Here is a 16,944-nt window from a genome sequence, read left to right as displayed (position 1 = left end):
TATTTTTTCCCCTACTGTCTAGCCTACAAACTCAGCTTGAGATCTGTATCAGGCTGGGTCCTTATACATCTGCAGAGCAAACCCACCCCTTAATCACACCTATAGAACCCACTTGTCAGTCTTGAGTATTCACAAGTGTAACTGAGTGAGCCTGTAATTGGAACTTGGGAAATAGAATGCAGCTAAAAGCTAGTCCTTACAGTACTGAGGGTTTGGAAAGAAGCAACAGATATCCTTCAGTGTTGGTGGGAAGAGCAGTTGAGTACAAGGAGATGTATTTTTGATAAGAATTCTGATGGTTACATGATGAACTATGATGGAAGAGGCTCTCAGAAGGTATAGAGATTTAAAAATCACTATTTGCATCTTGACTTGCACCCTGCAGTGAACATGGAGCTGTCTTTTTTAAAAACAAAAAAGCCTCTTTAACAGAGAAATACTTGGATCTGCTTTCTGTTAAACTCATCATTTACTTTAACTGTTCTTCTTAGTTATACCAGGTAGGCAACCAAGATAAGGTAGGTGTGCTTTCTCTTCACTTAACTACTTCTATGTATATTCTATTCATATGGAACATTTGTCACCCATGAGACTTTAAATTAGCCCCTTGTGTTGGCACTAACTCTCTTTTAAGCCTCTTGAGTCTATGTTGAAAACAATGATTTTTCTTTTTTTTTCTTTTATAGTTATGACAGTGTTCATTATTTTCTTCTTGTAGTGTGATTACTTGTGTCTAGTTTTAAAGAGAGTGTTTTTGTTTTTCTGTTAGATGGGTCTTTGCTTTTTGTGTGCCTTTATCTTCACATTTTAATTAGTGTTATGGTAAAATAGATATTCATGATATATAAAACATTACTTAGAGGTGTGTTTTGACTGTCATGGATATTTTTATATTTTATTTTGTATTGAGTTCATTCCTGTGAGAATTGAAACTTGTAGAAAATCTTCTCAAACAAGTCCTGAAAAGTCAATGGAAAGTTGATTTCCCCACTCCTCTTTAACTTTGCTGCAAGTGGTGCCATTTAGGTAAGGTAGGGTATGGCATTTCCCTAGTCTGATTTTTTTTTTTTATATAACAACAGCTGGGAGCTATATAATTTGCCTCTTCTCCCCTGGGCTTCCCTCACCAGCCAGGACTTAGAACAATGCAATGACTTTGCTTGCTCCTCTCCCCCCCCTCCCGCTCCTTACTGGCCTAGTCTTTGCTCAGCCAATAAGAATGCAGCTGGTGGTAGATCCAATAGCAGGGCTGGGAGCCTCTCAGCACTTTTCAATCTTGAAAAAACAAACAGGCTCAGCTGGTGGAAGCAAGGTAAACTCTCACAGTGATATGCCCCCACCTTCACACTGACCTGTTAAAAAGGCAGGAGCAAGCTCCTTGTGATACCAATAGATACAGCACAATAGCAGCAGCCCCAGGCACATTCGGGTGATAATTATCCTCACAGACAGCACAACTTTAGAAGTTTAAAAAAAAAAAAAAAAAAAAAGTCTTTAAAGTTTGGTATCTCAGCTACTTTTGAGCAATCATTAATTTATTCTTCTCCTTCACTGGTTAACGAACTTGTTTGTTTTTCTTCTCTTGATGATCACCATAGACAGGAATGGCACTGTGATGGCACATTTTTTTAATGGTTAGCAGCTGAAAACAGAACCATTTTCCATTGCTGAATGGTATGATACAAAAACATAATTATTTTTTAAATTAGTACCTAAAACTCCCTCTCTTTGCTCTAAATTTTGGGTTTGGATCTGGGCTGAAATTCATAGCTCAAGCGCCTAGCAAACTGTAGTTAAGATTTACTATTGAATTTATGTTTTGTCTGCTCTAGTGATGGGTTCCCATTGTTTAGTGACTGTGAGATGCTGGGGGGGAAAAAGCCATGTGGCGTAATTAGATGGCATTTTTTGAGAACATATCTTTTGTATATTTAAGTAACAGGGTCTCATAAAAATCCATTGTTCATACACATAATTATTATACAAGTGATAGCAAATAGCTTTGTCCACACTGATGTATTTGATGTTCATTCCCTCATTGCCAACATGAAGGGTCCTCAATAAAAACAAAACCAGCCAAAAAGAAATTCTTCATAGTTAAGGGTTGTCATAATTACCAAACACAAATTTAGAGCTGAAGTGTTGACCTGTTACTGAAGCATTACAATTGAAAAGTATGTGCAACTATTACACTCTGAGGCAGACTTACGTAATTTAGCATACTTTGGGGATGGTGATTATACATCCACTAAATTAAAAAAAAAAACACCTTTCATTAGAATCAGTAGCTTGATAGCACATATGGGGGGGAAAAGGCTATAAGTGAGTGGTGGCTATTTGTTCTGTCACACATCCACAACACATCGCACCAGAACTCCTCTAGCTGCTTGTCTCTTTCTGAGTTGACTTAAAAGTCCTAGTAGTGTCTCCAAGGGCTGAAACAGGTAGGGGTGACACTACTTCAGAGCATCTCAGTTCACAACCACGGGATGGTCACCCTGAGGAGTACAGCTGCAAATGGGCTGGCCCAGGTAGGATTCTCAGGATTGGGTTGCTCAAGGAGATCACCTGGAAGTCAGCTTTCAAGGTCTTCAGGTATAAATGTTTGACATGGCCTCATTGACGAGGGTTTACCCCATTCTTGGCATCTTCCCAGGAGCTGCCCACAACTGGGGACATAGGAGGAGAGAAAGGAGAATAAAACAAAACATGAACCTGTATGAACACTCCAACAATGTAGGCTTTGAGAAAATTGTAATTTAGTGCACACTCCATTCTGTCTTTAATTGTTGTAGCACTTTAAGTATCTAAGTGACAGTGCTTTAGAGAAACATTGGATAGTATAAAACCTTAGATGATATTGAATGTTTATTTCCATCCAGAGACTGCTTTTTAACTTCAGTGAGAAACGCTATGCCTCCTTTTCTTTGGAGTAACATTTGTTAGAAATATCTTTCTCCCCTCCTTCCCCCCCCCCCCTTTTTTTTTAACTGTTGACAAGTTAAGGTTTTTGAGTTATAGTAGAAGTTTACCAGTCCATATTCATATACTTCTGTGCTGCTGCAAAGCAGGGCTTTTAGTAAAACCTCATGTCTGCACATTTAAATATAATTAATGTATTAACTAACTGCTTAGAGTCCCCAGCATATGATGGAGTTTCATTACTAAAGCCTGTGCCACTTATTAATATGGATGTCAAGACACATTCTGCACTTGTCAATGTTAAAAAATATTTGCTAACTTCAGTCCTGCAAATCCTCATGCTTAAAGTTCAATAGATGTATAAGTGTATTTAGGAATGGATCTGAAGTCAGCCATGGCTAGTCCCTAATGTAAAAATCAAGAGATCAAGCCTGATGTTCTTGTCAGCTGTGTGTGCAAGGCAGGGAGGCGTGGGAGGAGGGGGAGAAGGCGGCACAGTTTTTGGAAGAAAAGCAATAGGACCTGCTATTCTGTATCTTTCTACCCTAAAGAAATGGAAACGAAAAGATCTGCTTTTAAAACATCACTTGCATAGCTAGGGAAACTTGTCCCTATGTAGGTTGACCAATGTTAAAAAAACTACCTTCCGGATTTAAAAAAAAAAAAAAAAAAAGTCCTGCTAGTAGCTTGCAAGTTGCTATTCGACCAAAATAAAGCAATTTTAGACATCTCAGAGACAGGACCTTTTGATCTGTGTATGATTCTGGCAGTATACAGATGCCTATATTTCATCACCCATTCTCCCATTCCATCTGCTGCAAGGTGCAACAGTCCCTTTATAATTATGGAAGATCTCTCTCCCCACCTGGACCTAATATGAAGTTACACTGTTTTCCAGCCTAGATAAATAATGCAATATATTTTTATGATTCTCTTAATGCTTACATGAAAGTTTCACTGAAATGTGCATGGAGTGGTGTAGTAATATAAAGCCTCTTCAGCTATTACAATCCTGACATCTGCACACACACAATAATTAATTACAAGGGTTTAAAACCTCTTCTTCAGTCAGTCAAACCACAGGGTACATCAATAGGATGAGTTGTGCTATCATTTCAAAACCATAAAAAGATCCAGTCCTACAGATGAAATATTTCATTAAACTCAGAAAAACGAATGTCCTGATTCTGCAAGATGATATACATGAATGGCCCCTGTATATGATGGGCCCAAATTGACTTCACTGGGGTGGTGTGTGCATCAACTTGCAGGATCACAAACACAGTGTGTGGTTCTTGTGCTTGTTAAAATATTTTTTTAAAAGAACTGAATAACTTGCATTAAGTAAAGAAGTTAAGCCCAGGAAAATAAATAATTCACCTTTTATTTAAGAAGTTGCTAGTGCTTGGTAACATTTTCTTGGGGAATAATACATAAATAGTACTTTGAATCTTCCTTCTGAATAGGCTATCGCAACACTGCCAATCTTATTTTCCCTATGGAATTTTGGTCAACACTGAATGTTTAAAAAATATTGTGCTCAACAGAAACATTAGGGCACCAACTCCTGTCCCCTTTGGGCATTTAGAAGGTAACTAGTGCCTTGGTTTTTTTAACCATTGAGTTAGAACCTTCCTCTGGTACGTATTCAAATGAATATCCATAAGTTAATGCAAATTTTGATTTATTCTGACTGGTAAATGAAATGTCAGTAATATTCCCAGAGGGGGGAAAAATGACTTGTGCAAATTATTTCTTGTTTATAAGAACGGGTTGCTGAGCCTCTTCAGACAAATTAAGAACTGTCCCCAAACCTGGAGCCAGAACTTGAACACACCCTAATTTGTGGTTCAGAATGGTAGTATTTGTGTTTCTCCATTTTTTTTTTAATTGTTTGCTTGTTCCTTTGCACTTCTAAGAATTGGATAGAACGTTTTCCACACTTTAATCAAAGCCAGAATGGTTAATAGAAGCTTATTGTTTTAGTAGTAAGAGAGAGATTCTCCGTAGCTTAATGTGTAGGGTACTGGCCTGGGATGTGGGAGATCCAGATTCAAGCTAGTACTCTGCAGTTATCCCATCCCAGGCTAGCACCTTAACCTCTAATCTATAGATACGGACACACAATCTAAAAGCTCAAGTTTCAATATGAAAATGGATATTTCAACTCAATATAATTGTCATGAAAATGTTCAAAAGGTCTTGTTTTCATTGCAATGCAAAACGAAAATAAATTTTGAAAGTTGCCACTAAACGGAACTGTCAAGTGTTAGGGTTTGACTTAGATTAATGACAAGTGAGACTCCAGATAACTCTGTTCAATCTCTATTTATTAGTCAGAGACAAATCAACACAGAGAGGTGCATACCAATACTTGGGAAACAGCCCAGTCACTTCAAATCTGTTCCGAGTTGGTTACCCTGTTTGTTTACTTCTTTCTACATTTTGTGGCTGACTGTATAATGTTCAGTTTTCCCTGGAACATGTGCTATGTTTCCATCTCTGAATACATTGTTTCATGTGCAATGCAAAGTTCATCCGCTAGGAATTTTTCAATATTTCTCTTAATATAATTATGCGGAGCTTCATGGGAGTCTGGTTCAGGTTTAGTTACTTGGTTCTTCTAGTTATGTTGCAATACTTGATTTATGAGGATAAATCACCCTATGCAGCTGCATAAATAGGTTACGAAAATGATACCTTTCCATTCCTTTTTAGGGCATGTCCTACCTTAGTGCAATATACTCCAAGCCAAATACACTTTTTAGTTCCCCTTGACATAACCATGAGGAGTGCTGGGAGCTGTAGACCTGTATGGCAACAAAAAAGATGGCCTAAGAGTTCAACTACCCATAAGTGTGTGCGCAAGCTATATTCTTCAATAAGTTGACAAAAAGGAAGTTTTTATGTGTTTAAAGTGCATGTCTTACCTCTCTGCTGTTTCTAGAGGGGAAAAAAAGGAATAGATCCCCTTTTTTGCTGCTTATTGTATTATAAAGTGATTATAAAAATCAAAAGGCATCCTTCTTGTATCAGATGAAGAAACAATTTATAATCTTTATAGGAATTTGCTTGTCTCTAATTTTACATGTAAATGAGCTTTTGTCACCCTTTATCCCCCCACATGCAGAGGACTCAGATTGGGTGGATCTTAGTATAGTGCTGCAGAGGGAGGTTATTTGGCGTTGTCTCCTCCATAGGAGACCACTAAAGCTATTGTGCTAGATGTGCATGGATCTCTGATTAGCAAAACTAGGGGGAAAGGTGGAACTGAAATAACCTTTCCACACAGTATTCTCCCCATTCTGGTGGGGCCTTAATAAGGCTTGGAGAGCTTATTATTATGAATAGCTAAATTATATGTATTTTAAACATTACATAACACAAAAATGAGTCTGCTGTAAGCTTTGGTCAGTCAGTGTTTTGCCTCTTACAGTTCAGAACCTGAGCGTCCAACTGCTTTGTCAGCTCAAATCTGTTTCAAGCTGGAGCAGGATGTCATTTGGTCTCTGCAGCCACATGCTACCTCCTTACTCAACAGTGACAGTTAGTCCAGACACTCTTGGGTCCTGGGCAACTGCCAATTAGAAATATGCTTGGAAGGTAATTCTGTTTGAGCCAGTAATAAACTCCCCTCTGCAGCTGCAACCCTTGTTGGAGCTGTCTTGGGGAACTTGTTTGAGAGGTGAGCCTGCATGCTGTGACAGGAATGCTGAGTGCAGATATTCCTGCACATGGCAGCAGGTGTTTCAAGATAAACTGCTTTAGGAGGCAGAATCCTCTGATAATTCCATGATAATGGGGTACACAAACTCCATTTCCGAGGAGAGCAGTTTGTGGAAAACTGTACATAGAATTCATGGTATTTCCAAGCACGTGGGTAGGTTATTTCTAACCTCTCCATCATTAGCATGTGATTTGACTTAGTGGAAGAATCATAAATAGATAGGAAACACTTGTCAGAAAATTGTCAATTTGTCAAAATTGAAACTTTTTTGTGAGAATGGGTCCTTTTTGGTAAATTCTTTTATTGAAAAATGTTTTTGAAATTGAAAATATCAAAACAAACTTTTGATGTTTTCAGAATAAAAGACTTGGATTTTCTGTGTTATCTTAGATTTTGAAACAATGTTTTTGTTCTAACTGCAATGTGTCTTTGTGGGGAAGGGTCAAAATCTAAATGGAACATTTCAATTGACCTGAAATTATTTTTTTTTTTCTTCCAGATTTCTGCTTCACAAAAACTGATATCTTGATTCAATTTGGGACAGGGGAATATTTTTTGGTATGTTGAGTTTTTACAGGCTGGGAAAACAATTTCCTGCTCCACTCTAGTTAAAACAGTAACCATGTACATCAGCATAAGTGTCACAATTGCTTTTTTAAAAAAAGCACCACTAACATTTGTCACACTTGAGATTTAGTATGTATCTAGGAAAACAAGCCAGCTCAATATTTTATGCATGCACAGTATTATCACTTCAAAATAATCAACTGCAAAATGGGTAACAACTCATCTAAAGTGTTGTTTTAAATCATTCTCATTTATATTGGCAGTAATCACTTCTTGCAGAGCTGCCATCCCATTGTCATGCCATTATGCAAATAAACATCTGTGATAAACCATGGATATTATTTCTTAACCAACTTAAGAGATCATTTTATGGAACTGTGTTTAGTTCACACCAGTAAGGACAGCTTAAAATACTTCAAGGCTGCTTGTGGCATCAAGCAATGTTGGATGTTAAGTGGAGCAAGTGCTGCTCAGGATGTCCATGGGAAACAAAAGCATTCAGCTACTGACAGCCTCAGTTCAGCCAACTTGCTGTTAACGCCATAATAGTTATGCTCTGTTTAAGGGGAAGGTGCAGGTTTTCTGTATTTCAAATAGAAGCTACATTTGAAGCTTAATTCAACTGCTTTGAAAAGTCATTGGAAAGACTCCCATCTTTGATTTGAATAGCAGATGGATGAGACCTTTGATTAGTAACTAAACTCCTTTATTAGTCAGGCCTTTCATTTTATGGTGAAGGTATATGATAGACCAAGAGTCCTTTGGATTATAGGTTCAACCCCTGGCAGAGCCAGTTTAGTTCTTCATCTTTGTGTGTGGGGAAATCTTATTTTGGCTCCTTGCCAAAACCTTAATCTTGGCTCCTCTGCATGGACATTCTTGCTCCTTCTTTTCCAGAACCATGTTGGCAGGGCTGGGTGTGTGCCTCATTTGTGCCCCGAATGCTGTCCCATCATGTGCAAATCTGATATTTGTATATGGCCAGTATGTACAAATGTTAAAATTGGAGGTAAATAACCAGTTGAAGCCTGCAGTTATTTGCAGACACACAGTTGTTGAAATCTGATCCTAAAGAACCCCTGCTGCTTTCCATAAAAAGAATGTTCCAAATATTCGCATACGTGCATGCCTATGTTGTCGTTGAGCATGCTGTATGTCACTAGGACTGTATGTAATCTGTTAGTGGAAGTCTCATTTTAAAGCCATAGAGTAAAGTTTTTCAGTCTAACAGAAGCTGGAGCTATATATGAAAGTATACTGTAGTTCCTATTATTTCAAATTAAATGGCACATGTGGGCATGCAATAGAAAAGTAATAAATCTGTCTGGATTTTAAACATTTCAGGAGACAGCAATGGAGAATATAGTGTAGGAACAAACTTGCAGTGGCATATGGGGGTAGGGAAGGGGCAAGATCACGGTTCTTAACCTTTTCTATAGCAGGATCCCTTGTTTTACTTAGCTGCCCCCTCCCCCCCACATATGGGGGTGGGAGAGGAATGCCTAGAGAATGTGGGGGTTACACTGCATTCTTATCATGCTGATTTTCATTGGTGGTTCATTGATGTGTTTTTATCCTCTTCTGCCAATGACTTGCTATGGGGCAGCTGTCAGCTAGCATTACTCATTTCCCAAATATTTAACCTATTACTGAAAATGGTGGGATTTGATTTTATATGGCAGAGGAGTTAAAAGATGAAGAAAAAAGCCTCCCACGTCTGCAGGATGTTCATCTTCTATATCAAAGACCTTTATTTGCAAGATAAAAAATACCCTCCTTTCTGGAGTTCAAGTTGAGGACATGTATTGCATGTACACACAATGTGCTGAGAATCTTGAAGGATTGGGCACAACATTCATAAGCAAGATCGAATTGTAGTAGACAGGTTTTTGCTCTTCAGTCATTAAAAAAGCCTATCAAACATGTTTTGTTGTAATGACTGGAGAGACAGAGTTTTAGAAAACAAAATGCACACGAGAGTAGGTTTCTACTTCTGAAATTGTTTGGGAAGCTGCAGTAACACTGCACAGCATTTGACTCATTCTGTAATTGCCACTCTAACGTCCACCAAAACTTAAGTGCTTTTTGCACTTTCTATCTGCATGTCCTATATGAAGGCAACATGTTGTATGTTTCAGTAAACAAGAAAACTAGAGCTTAATGCTTTATTTCTCTAAAAATTTTAAGAGCACTTTGCTCTTGATATGTTAATGTGTAAAGTCTGAAAGAAATAATGAAACAGCCAAACAAAAAGCAGCATGGTGTTTGAATCTTTCCCAAAATTTTCTGTCAGTAAGGATGGCAGAGGTCCTTAGAAGTGACAGAAATGGTCAAGCAGATTCTCAAATGTGTTGGGCGCATACAATATTTGCGAAGCCAAATTGACAATTTGCACTTATTCTACACTATTATATGTGACTGAGGAGGTAAAGACACAATTCAAAATATATACTAGGGATGAAGATCCTGCCTTCCCTCTGTAAAAACTCTTTGCCTCCAACTTATCATATCTCTCAAACAATTTGTATGTGAAAATTTCATCTTCATGCAACCCAGACAAGAACCAGGAGGGACAAGATAATATCCTTCAGTGTGGGCACAGAGAAATGCCTCTGTGCAAGTGAATTTTTGGAAGAATGATCTGGCTTTTATATGGGTTGTGATGGAAAAGCCTAAAGTGTAGTTAAATTTTGTGTTTAGAAATAGGATATGGTGTCCGAAGTAAACATAAGAATTTTAACATGAGGTGACATCCCCATTAAAGTTATGGCAAAATTCTCATTGACTTCAGTGGGGCCAGGATTCCACCCAGTTGTATATTCACCTCACCTTGCTAAGTAGATAACCTTTGAACAGAAGGAAGATGGTATCTGGTGGAGGTGGATAAAACTTCAAAACCTGTATAAATGGAAAAATAAAGACCTCAGAGTAGAAGAAACAATGCAGCAAGACAAAACACTGTAAAAGAGAATAGGCCAAAGTGAATTACCACATGTACAGGGCAGATGATTTTTACAGATCATTCTTCATACTAAGTGTCAAAAAACACTTTACAGAAGATGTGGGAGAGAATGATAACATTTTTGCAGAGTTAGGTACAGTAACACTAACAGGCAGAAATGGAAAATTACATACAAAGATAGCAGAATGAAAGGACCTGAAATTCAAAAACAGTAATGATGCAAATAAGTCCTCTTGCTGACTATTTACTTTGACTGGATAATAGAAGGAACAGTGGTGATTTAGTGTCAGTCATAAAATCAAGTGATTAGGAAGGATTCAGAGAGAAAATGGTTTGGTCAGAGAGAATCACAGATATATGAGACAGCATGAGTGAGAGATGTATCTGCAAGAAGTTGCAAGGGGAGGGAGAAGACATGCAAATGAGACCAAGAATGGAAGATCTGAATGTGTAGGCAGATGAACATGTCAATAGTGAAGTCAAGCATGAGATAAGTCCAAGGGTTATTTTTAAACTCAGGTGGGCAAGTCTGAATTAGATTTGGAGAAGCATGGGAAACTACCCTAAGCAATAGAGGATTGATCTGTCTGCCTCTCTTTAATTCCTCTTCCTTCCCCCCACGCGGCTCGCATGCACAGAATGTGACTTTCTGTCCTATATATGGAGTGAATTAATGATGTCTGATTACTTTGCATCCTAAATTTAGACAAGTTACTCAGCTGAGTAGTCACATTAATAGCAGTGGGAATAAAGGGCTCACAGTCTGGCCTCAAAAAGGGTTTTGCAATAGTTAATGCAAAATGCACTGGAATTATAATCTAACATTCCAAAGATGGTGATAGGAAGAACTTTAGTCTAGGGAAGATGACAGAGGAAGTGCTAAATGTGAGGGATTAAAGATTAAATCAAAGATGAAACAATGAATAAAAATCTAGATCATAGAAACAAGTACTAGGGAATAGACGTGTTCACATAGTAAACTATTGCTCAAGGTATTTTGAAACCTCAAAAAAGGACCATCCTTATCAGCCATATAAAGTCTAGAATGCCAGGCTATGAAGAGATAAAAATTAGATGAGTCAAAATATAAACTCTGAATTCTGGCCCATCTTCCTGGGTGCTTGGTCCCGAAGGCAGGAAAACTAGAGTGCAACTGGCTCTGTACAACCATGCATTTCATGGTTTTGTACTCTGCAGGGACTGACTGGAGGAGCAAGGTAGGAGCAAACTACACAAATTGTTCTTCACCTCCTAAAAGAAGCACATCACTTCTCCTTCACCTTATAAAAGAACTTCTGCAGAAACTGTGCTTATTGTAGGCCATAGGCTATAATAGTAGCACCCTATTACCTACATTGTTAATCCATGACTCAGATAAGAGAGAGGTTTAGGATTTTGCCCGGGGAAAGGATTTCTGCCGATTCAGGAAAACATTTAAATATATGCTTGGGTCTTACTGGCTTCAATGAGACTTAAATGCTTGCTTAAAGTTTAAGCATATGCTTCTGTGAAATGGGGTCCTTTCCTGAACTGAATTCTAAGAAGGTACCCTCAAAAATGAGTAGAATTTGGGTAGAATGAGTAGAATCACCACTAGGCTGAATTGTCAGGGGTAAAAATACACTTCGCCTTTTATTTGTTCATCCTTTTCAGTGGTCATTAAATCACTATTGTTCAATTTAGATCATAAATAGCAAACTGTTGGCAAACAGTTGGCTTTACCCTATGAAGACCCGCTCAAGGACTTTTCCAGCAGCATTCCTAGATTGTCTGTCATTTTCCAGTAGTATGTCTCTTTACTATAATCCAGTTCTATCAAAATTTGTGGGTTTTGTTTTCACGGTAACACCATGACCAGCAGAGTGTGATATATATTTTTTTTAAATGTCTCTGCTGCTTATGACCAATGTGGAACACCACTACCCTCAGTCCGTCTCTAGAAAAGAGCTGACTTTGGTAGTGAATTTACATTTCACCTGGCCATAGCCTATTAACTGGATAGGATAAGTCTTTCCACTGACATTCAGTAAAAGCTCCAGATTTAAACAGACTGGAAGTCAGATTGCTATCTCTATTAAATGCTTATCCCACCTGAATTAGGCAAAATATGTCTACTCATTAAAATCTGTTATGAATACACAGAAGTTTGTTGTGATTTCTATCATTACAAACGTTGAGATTAATTTCTTATCTGCTGTCTTGCTTTTCTTTCTACTGTTTTATTCGGTGCTAATATATCTTTTGATCTTATCAGTACTGTCTTAAATTTACCTTTCTTGTTTTCACATAAGTGTTTAAAAACCTGTCAAAATGCTGAATTTTTCATTAGAAACTTAACATTACACTCTCCACGGAACAAATGTGTGTTCAGGGTGGTTTTTTTTTTGTTTTTTTTTAATTTTTAAAGAAACGTGACAATTTATTTCCTTGTCCCTCCATTAGATTAGAAGATTTAGAATCCATTTATTTTTACCAAAAGACATGATGTACTTTTCTTTAGAAAGAGAAAAACAAAGAACAAGAAATGTTAATTTGGGATCTTACAGTGGATGAGGATGTCGGAGCAGGAGGCATTTGAATAGAAAATGATTTGTATATAATTCATTTGCAGTTCATGAATATAAATCTCTACATTTAACTTCTTAAAATATGGATTCTTATAATCTATATTTTAAGGAATAAAATGTATAGGTTTATGAAAAGGTAGCTGAGAAGCATGATGCATACAAAATAATCTACAAGGCTTTTATGAATGTACTAAACCCTTTTTTTGGAGCGGGGGAGACATAAATGAAGAAAATGGACATTATTAGATGAAATAACAGTGAACATATCTTTTTGTAGCCAGTCTTGGAAAAAGTCATTTTTTAAATTGGATCTTAATTTAATGTAGTACTTATTGACAAACCATTTTTCTAAGTATATTTAGAACATAGTATATTTTTCCTTTTGCTGTCATTCTTCTCTGCTGTATATATTCTTCAAACATGTCTGCTATTCACCTGAAAGTGCCTTGGATTAATGTTGTCTGTTTCACAAAGAAATGTAAATGAGGCATGTCATATAAACTGAAAAGCAGTATCTTATTTTTTCAGGGACATCCTGTTAACAAAGAAAAGAGAAGTTATTACTGTAATATAATAAGGAATATGCATCTACACACAAAGAAATAAAAATGAAAATATTTTCAAGCAATCCAATACTTTCATCAAAACATCTTGCTTTTGAGATTCTTTAAAACTTCATATTTTTCATGTACTGATTTGGTAAGACAAGATGTCTTTATGACTTATTCTGCCAACATTTTAATTTTCCTACTCCAGTAGTAAGCTTTTTCCCTCATCTACCAGGAGTGGGAAAAATAGTACTTCTGACTTCTTTTATCTATTCAATTGTTAGGGAAAAAGTCTGTTAGAAATACCATTTTGCTTATCTAAAAGATAGAGGGTATCTATTTTGTCTTACCTTCCAGTAATTGGCCATCAAAGTAAAACACAATGGATAAAATCTTGGCCCCCTTCAAATCAATGAGAATTTTATCAATCAGCTTCACTGGGGCCAGTATTTCACCCAAGGTGTCTGAGGACAGATTTTCAAAGGTATTTAGGCATCTAGTGGAACTTTCAAAAGCATGTTAAGCATCTTTTTGCATCTTAGTCACATAAATATCTTTGAAATTCTGTCCTTTAATTCCTACAAGAGCAGATGTGGTAAACAAAAGAAGTAGGGGTGTGTGTGGGGGAGGAGGAAAGGTGGGGATATTTTTGTAAAACGTTTCGGGAAGATTCCTGTTGCCCTGCCCACACTACATGCAGTGCCCCATTTTAGACAGCTGTCTGTCTAAATTACACCTTTAAATATTAATTTGCCCTTACAAATAGGCAATTGTTCTGTTTGTTTTAATGTACCAATTCTAATCTCATTTACACTGATGTAATTTAATTGAGTTCAGTGGAGTTGCTTCTAATTTTCTGTGGGATAAGTGAGACAAGAATCTGTCCTGAAGTGTCTGTATGCACATGTGAATGTGAGATTTGTGCATCAGGTATTCAATTGATGTAAACTGATATGTCTCTAAAGTCAATGGAGCTGTACAGATTTACCCTGGTTGAGAGTCTGGCTGTTAGGCAGCAACTGTTGATTGTGTCATGAGCAACCATGAAAACCAAGGGACTGAAGAAAAAGTGAACCATCTTAGCTGGAAGAGAAACTACCTGAGTTTTGCCCAAAGCTCAACTTTTATATTCATGATTAGAAAATGTATAGCTAAGCTTTTATCTCCACAATTTTCATAATTGAAATTTTCAGATGGTAAAGAGTCTTTAATACAAACATCAGTAAAATGCCACTCACTCACTGACTGACAAATAATTTGCATGTTCCTGTTAAACTAGCATCTTGAAGTTTGGGACATTTATTCATTATGGGCTGCTGAATACAAAAAAATCTGAGGAACAAAATTTGACCTCATAAAAGATCATCTAATGAGCATTGGTCATTTTCATTGGATTCCACACATCTGTCTCAGTGTAATAATTTAAAACTAACGTAATTTCTTCTGAACTGGTCACACTGGGTGTTAGGAACCTAATGGGGGAAATAAAGGTCAGATGAGACCACCGCTTCTATTAGTCTTTAAGCAACAAATTTTCCATAAATATGTTCATTGGGTAGGAGATGAGGAAAAGATGCATCAGTTTTAATGTTGTATGCTACTGTTGAAGGGATTACTTGTTCGTTAGCAGTTGTATGCTTGATCGCTGGCAGTTAATGTAAAAACATCAATAAATGAGAAGTGACTTTATCCCACACAATGCAAAGGCTAGAACTTTTTTTTTTTAAAAAGGCACAAGCAGTATCACCTTCTGATATTAATATAACATCTAGCTGTTTAAGGCACTTTAAAACTGCTTTATTCCTTCATTTTATTGTGCACAGAAAATTAGCATTATTTGAAGGCTACCATATAGCAGTAATTTTTGAAAAATGGAAAAGGCAAACACTTTGAACAGTTACTAAAACAAAACTTTTTCAGTCTTAAATTTTCAGTTTTTCCTTTTCCTCTGCTCCACCCACATCCTTTCTCCCTCTCTTCCATTGTGTCACTGAGAAAGAGGAAAAACAAATACTGATGAAACAAAAAAAAAATGAAATTGATTGTGTCTTGTTGCAGGGAGAAAACTGGAAAAATTAAAATAGTGAAGTATTTTTTGGTCCAAATTTATTTTGATCAGCTCTAATATCTAATGAATGATTGAGATGAAAGCATCACTTTGACTACAAGGTGCTTTCTTTCTTCCTGCTTATCCCCAGTTTAAATATCAAGCTGCAGCACTGAAAGTGAAAGCTTGTTGAAAATGATTGAAATACAGGTGTTCCTATAGATAGCCATATCTGCCCCAAAGACAAACTTGTATCACCTGCTGTGGGTGTAGATTTAAGGGTGTAAGTGATACCTTTAAAGTTTGAACACATTCTTATCTAACTGGCCACAAGACTTTGTTCTCTTTGCAGTGATTTGTAGATCAGTCACGTGAAATGTACAGCATATATACAATGAGTCAAACCTGCATTTGAAGACCACCCTTCCTTCCCTGACCTGCATTTCAGGGAAGTTCAGATCCCCAATCCTAGAGTTAAGCCTCCTTTGTTTTCAGTACAAAGGACACATTCTCAGCTCATGTAAACTGACATTCTGTGATATGGGTGGAGCTCTGCCATGTTACACTAGACAAGGATCCATTTCAGTGTATAATGCAGAATATAGCACACAAATAAATATACTAAGCCACAGCTTTTATTTGAAATACTTGGTCTTAGATTTTCTGGGGCTTTTGTATGAGCTGTTGGGGGGCCCAGTTTTCAGATCTGGGTGCCTAAACTGAATCCTGTATATGTGACTTGAAGCTAACAGGAGTTCAACTGATTTCTGTGGAAGATGGCTTGAAGATGACTTCTACAAGTCAGGTCACATGTTGAGGTTTCCCAAGTATGGATTTAGATGTCTAACTTTACATGCCCATGTTTTCCAGTTGAGCCCTTGGAGAGAAAATAAATCATCCTAAGAGCTTTGCTCAGTCCAAAGCAAGTTGGCTCTAGCACACTGAGTATGTGAGCGGCAGCCAAGAACTGAATCTTGAACCTGGGTCTGAAAGTGAAGCCCTGTGCAATTATTATGGCTGTGACACTGAAAGTCTCTCTTAGTTCCACAGCTGTAACATGAAGATGAGACTATCTCACTGGGGCACTGTGATGGTTCGCTAGTTAATATTTATAAAGCATTTTACAACAAAAATGATTGTGTTGTGCTGTATATGATGAGGGTTTCTCCACATCCCTCCCCTCCACACTAATTGGGTTGCAGAAGGATGAGATTTGAAAGATCCTGGGGAAAGAGAATTGAGCGAGCATTTGGTGAAGTCACCTCTCAACAGTTGTAACCCAGACAGTCGTTATTGGCTGAGGGCTCTAGCTGGGCTAAAGTTTGTTGGATTTTCTGACAACATGGCCTTGTGGCATCAAGGATATTCCTGATGTTCTATTATTACATTCAGCTTTCCCCATACATAGATTTATAAATGGTTGTATTTTTTTTTCTTTATGCCACTTGAAAGTACAACAGTAACATTGCTTGAGGGTTTCTGACTTCAGACACACAGAATCTATCCGTAATTCTGAGATCCCCAAAACTGGGAACTGCTGGAAATGCTATACATCTACATTACTGACAGGAAACTTCGATAAAACAGTTAGGGGCAATGGACAG

At 37.3% G+C, this 16,944-nt stretch overlaps 2 long non-coding RNA genes across 2 annotated transcripts in view; both read left to right on the top strand.

The window, feature by feature from the left end:
• The first annotated feature begins 215 nt into the window (after positions 1 to 215).
• Positions 216 to 16,944, top strand: part of LOC137154669 (uncharacterized) — a 52,558-nt gene continuing 35,829 nt past the window's right edge. Inside the window, exon 1 of the long non-coding RNA XR_010920270.1 lies at positions 216 to 336. This is a non-coding gene — a long non-coding RNA (uncharacterized lncRNA). The remainder of the gene's footprint in view (positions 337 to 16,944) is intronic.
• LOC137154670 (uncharacterized) lies at positions 347 to 13,348 on the top strand. Its single transcript, XR_010920271.1, has 3 exons — positions 347 to 518; positions 7,149 to 7,207; positions 13,274 to 13,348. It is a non-coding gene; the product is annotated as an uncharacterized lncRNA (long non-coding RNA).

Source organism: Emydura macquarii, unplaced genomic scaffold (assembly GCF_026122565.2).
Source record: "Emydura macquarii macquarii isolate MOO-44397 ecotype Brisbane River unplaced genomic scaffold, CSIRO-AGI_Emac_v2 contig_1263, whole genome shotgun sequence".
NCBI lineage: Eukaryota > Metazoa > Chordata > Testudines > Chelidae > Emydura > Emydura macquarii.
This window is presented reverse-complemented; position numbering and strand designations above follow the sequence as displayed.